This window comes from Penaeus vannamei, chromosome 13, assembly GCF_042767895.1.
Source record: "Penaeus vannamei isolate JL-2024 chromosome 13, ASM4276789v1, whole genome shotgun sequence".
NCBI lineage: Eukaryota > Metazoa > Arthropoda > Malacostraca > Decapoda > Penaeidae > Penaeus > Penaeus vannamei.
This window is the reverse complement of record NC_091561.1, coordinates 25,933,071-25,938,070: the sequence shown is the minus strand read 5'-3', so window position 1 is coordinate 25,938,070 and position 5,000 is coordinate 25,933,071.

Below are 5,000 nucleotides of genomic sequence, written 5' to 3'. Positions count from 1 at the left end.
CACAAGAGAACAATAAAAGGGTAAAAGTTAACGTACTAAAATACTTTAAAACATGAAAAGGCTTGATTAAAAAAAAGACAAAAAATCGTGAAAGCAGCAAAATTCAGGAGACTTGTTAAAGATTCGGGATATTTGCATGTACACAGGATAAAACACGAAATGCTTGATTCAAAACATCCCCACCGCTGCGCACCACTGTCTGTAGTGAATAAGCTGTTCGGTAGTTCACAAAGAGCCCATCTAAAGCCGGGGCTGGCTGGAAATCTATTTTCAGGTAAATCACAGTTAACTTGGGTTAAACGCCTGTTTATTAAAATATCAATCAAAAGACTAAAAAGAACACACGAAAAACATAGCACAATAAAAACATGTAAAAGAAAAGCTGAAGGCCACACGTCCAGCCAGCTCCGAGGATCAAGGTGAACTGCCGAAATTGGAGGTAAAATGGGGTACAGGTGAACTTCAGAGTTCACTACATTATTAACATTTTAACATCAGATTAAGTGAGTTCCATGGATTTTGCATAATGAATGTCCGACTGGTCCACTATATTGTTCCACAGTCTTAAGTACTTCGGCTGGAATGATCATAGGAACAGCTCAGTTTTAACAAAGGGCACCTGGTAGTAGCGACGCCACGTGGTTAAGTTGCAGCGTGTTAAGGGGGGGAGGGGTCCTCTGAATCTTGTACATGACACACATCCCTAACACGTCTCTTCGATGTTGTAAAGGCTGCAGTAGGCTGGGCGTCTCGTGCAGTCTGGTGTGGAGATCCATCAGTCATTGTGCTCGCCTCTGCACTTTGTCAAGTATGAGGCCGGGCAGTAGCGCCAAGTCAAGGGTGCGTATTCCTTGATAAAAGATCGGACTTTTAACTTATACTCTGTTAATTTCTCTTGCATCTAGAAGGTAGGATATGCGGGGCACAAATGATAGTCTGCAACCAACTCTCTTAGCCCTATCCTCGACATGTCTTGTGAAGTTCATATTGCGATTGATACACAGGATACACACTGAGCACTTTGATCTCCTGTATGAAAAGGTCTTTGACATTGAGAGTAATAGCAGATGCAGTTCTTGCAGGTCGATGAGCATGTGTAATAACCATTAGTTGGGTTTTCTCTGGGGCTACAGTGACTTGTCACCATTTGCCCCATGCTAGTATCAGCTCGAGGGCTTCATTTATTTTGAAGATAACCTCGAAGTGTTATCCACGATGACAGGTGCAGCTCAGCGTGCAGTCGCTGGCATATGCTTATGCTTGAGAACCAGCAGTAAGATGTCATCAAAGTACACAGGATACACCCATCGACCTTGTGCGAGGGAACACCCTCTCTTCACCATGTATCTATGTCGCTCATACCCAGCAGAGCTATATAGAAAAACTTATTGAAGGATTTATTGCAGGTATTACCTTCAAATCATGTGATGAAAAAAAGAACATCACACATTATAACAAGGACCTTGACCTTGAAAACGAGTACGCACTCGATGGAGTTTACCAGCCATTCGAGTGTTTAAGGATAAGCAATCATTAAACCGAATCTGCATCATATGGAAAGGAGAGCAACCACCTACCAGTACATACAATTTTTTCAGAAAGTACATACCCACAAGCCATGTACGACTGCACGGGAAGTGGTCATGTAGCAAAGTACTGCAAGAACAAGGCACGCTGTGCAGCATGTGGTGAGAAACACACTGCCAAGGAGTGTCCTCGCAGTGCCGCAGGACGCGAGATTATATCAGATGCACTGACTTTTGTCCCATCCTGCTTCTGGTGTGGGAAGACAGGTGTGACTGCATGGCACTGGGGCCCTAGCCCCTCTCCCCCCACAACCTGTGGCCTCAGCACCGATCATGAGTGACCAGCGCGGCCCTCCCTGCCTTGGCCCCTCCCCCCCCCACCCCCTGTGGCCCCGGCACCAACCACGAGTGACCAGCACAGCCGTCCCAGCCAAACCGGCGGCCAGCATGCTGGAGGAGTGCCCGACCGTGCCATGTGTGACGCCACCAGCCGCAGAGATTTCCCGCGGCTACCGGCGTGGGGGGGGGGGGGGGTGCAGAGGTCGCCGAACTACGTGGCACAGCTGCGCAGTTGAAGGAGCAGATTAACAAGATAATGCTAATCATCACAGAGCTAAAGACCGCGACGCCCCCACCCCCCGCCAGCCATCCTTCACTCTTGGGCAGGGATGACCGCAGGCCTGGCCTGCTCAACTATGTGTAAGAAGTGACGTCACGCCAGCTGACCATAATGATATAAATGTGCTTGAGCTTTAAAAGGAACTCCAAGCTCTGAAACAAGAAAACAATAATGAGACAAGGAAAAATGAAAAGAGGCTGTCATTGCCGAGATACTAGTGCTGCCAGTAGTGTTAAAGTAACAAGCGAGCAGATTCATTATCAGGATATCAGTGCTGAGAACCAGAGTGGGCGTGTCAGCATTGACAGCTGCAAAGAACACTACCATGATCCCTGTGTCACCAAGTCAGACACGGAGGCATCAACCTCCCCAGGTGCATCCGGCACAACAACCGAGGGGACTGTGAAACAAAGCCAAGACCTAATCTTTGAAATGTTTAAAAGTACTTTTCAGCTTAGGACAATCATCTGCAACAGAATCTATATTCATGCAGTTATACGTTTCCGTAATATTAGTGGATATAACAGCATGTAGTACAGATTACATAATAAAACACTACTCACATATAGATACATGTACAATTAAATTCACATCATGAAATATGCGTTGTATTACGCCTGGGCAGAGTGACCTAGAGTTTTCTATTCGTAAATATAATATTGATGTGATTTCCGTGTAAGAACCTTTTGCTGCTGCTGCTAAGATGAAAATTGGACCTTCTATTAAGGGATATCATTCGTCTGTGAATACAGCCATGACTGGATTGTTGACATATGTGAAGGTAACACTACCACACAAATTGGTAAAAAAATCCGAGAACTGATGTTCAATTTCATCATTTAAAAGTTCAGACTGCCTCTGGGTTATTTTCACTATAAAATATATATGCCAGATTGTCAAAATTTCTGGCTAGTTCTTTACCCAATTTTCACAACCAAGACATGCTATGCATGGGCGACTTTAATGCAAAGCATCCACACTGGAGGCAGCCAACGTAATTGTAATGGGAAAGAATTCAAACATTTCATTAATAGTAGATCACTGACAGTATATGACAAAGAAATAGAAACTCTTTTGGGTGGTGGCAGGTTAGAATATGTATTTAGCATAAATCTAGTTCATGGTAATATCAGTACTTCACTGGAACGAGAATTACTTATTGACCACTTTGCAATCTGAACTGACTATACTGTTGTTAGCAACTCAGCCCCTAAATCACCTAGGCCTAGAATAGTTATCCCACCGGGCCTGGAGCATCACTTCAAGGCACGTGTCTATGAGTGGTATAACACATATGAAATAACAGTTGAACATTTCTCTCAGGAACTAATCAAAGTTGTCACTGACTACTACTATAACACATGGGTCTGTTCACGAAAACTCGAAAAAGAGCCCCCAAGCCCCCCCATGCATGTAGATGGGTCAATGACCCAATTCTAGCCAAGGAACATAGACGAGTTCAGGAGCAGTTCTTTAAAGACAATACCAAATTCAGAGAACTAAAAACTGAGAATCGTAGTAAACACTGGGAACAATTCTTGCAAAGCATCAATTGTTAAACTTCCATAGCTGATGTATGGAGAAAAATTAATAGGCTGACAGGTAAAGCTCCCGCAACACTGCAGTTTCACAGCCCACAAGAACAGGCTAATATGCTGCTGGAGCAGTGGGCTGAAAACTCTCCGCTGAGCTCACTTCCACTAGAGATAAAAGATTAACTCGACAAGTCGAAATTAGATAGAAAATTCAATATAGCAGTAGCCTGTACAGTTATTGACCCGTCCGAGTGGGAAATGAGTAATGCACTTCTGAGAGGTAAAGCAACTGCCCCTGGCCAGGATGGTATTACTTACAATGTTCTTCGTCTCGTTGCTCAGGTGCCAGGCAACCCATTCTTACACCTGTATAGATGCAGCATATCTCAAGGAATCCTCCCAAGCTCCTGGACTAAAAGTTTAATCATCCCTGTACTCAAACCCAACAGTGACAAATACAGACTAATTTCCTTGACCTCCTCTTTGTGCAAAGTACTTGAGAGAATAATTTTGAACAGATTCATGTACTGTATACATGCTAAGTTATCCCCCAGACTGTGGATTTCTCAGTCAGCATTGTTTTGCAGAGTACTCAACAGTCTCAATACCAGGCATGCAAACCACATTTCTTGATATTCAATCTACCTTTGACATTGCAAACAGAGAAATGATCCTTGAGCAATTAGCTAGCTTTGGTATTCAGGGAGAACTGTTAACATGGATTTAATTGTATCTATCCATTCGATCAACTAAGGTTTTATTCAGGGGTATTAAGAGTACTCATACAAAAGAGTTTGAATTTGGCACACCCCAGGGAGGCGTACTTAATCCCATGCTATTTAACATCCTAATTGAGAGATTACTAGGCAATATACCACTTGAGGGCAATGACTCCATTATTTGCTATGCCAATAATATTTGCAATAAATCCTCATCTTGATGTACTTTTTCAGCAAGGGTTACAGAGTGTGGCCTGATCATATCGACTGAAAAAAACAATGCACTTAACCCTAAGACAATCCCTCTGCCAAGGATTCACATCAGTGATGTTGAGCTAGATCTCTGTCACCAATACAAATACCTCGGGGTGGTTGTTAATGATGCAGAGTTCATTAAAAAAAAAAAAAAAAAAAAAAAAAAAGCCACTTAGGACATTTGTCGGCAAAGACCATGAGATCTCTTTTACCTATCATACATACAGCTGGTCATAAATTATTATGCATTGCACCTGGTATACAAGGAATCAGAACTGGCTAGTTTAGAATTTGTACAAAATGAGGCCATGAGGATTATTCTCGCTGCCCCCAAAACAATGAGGAT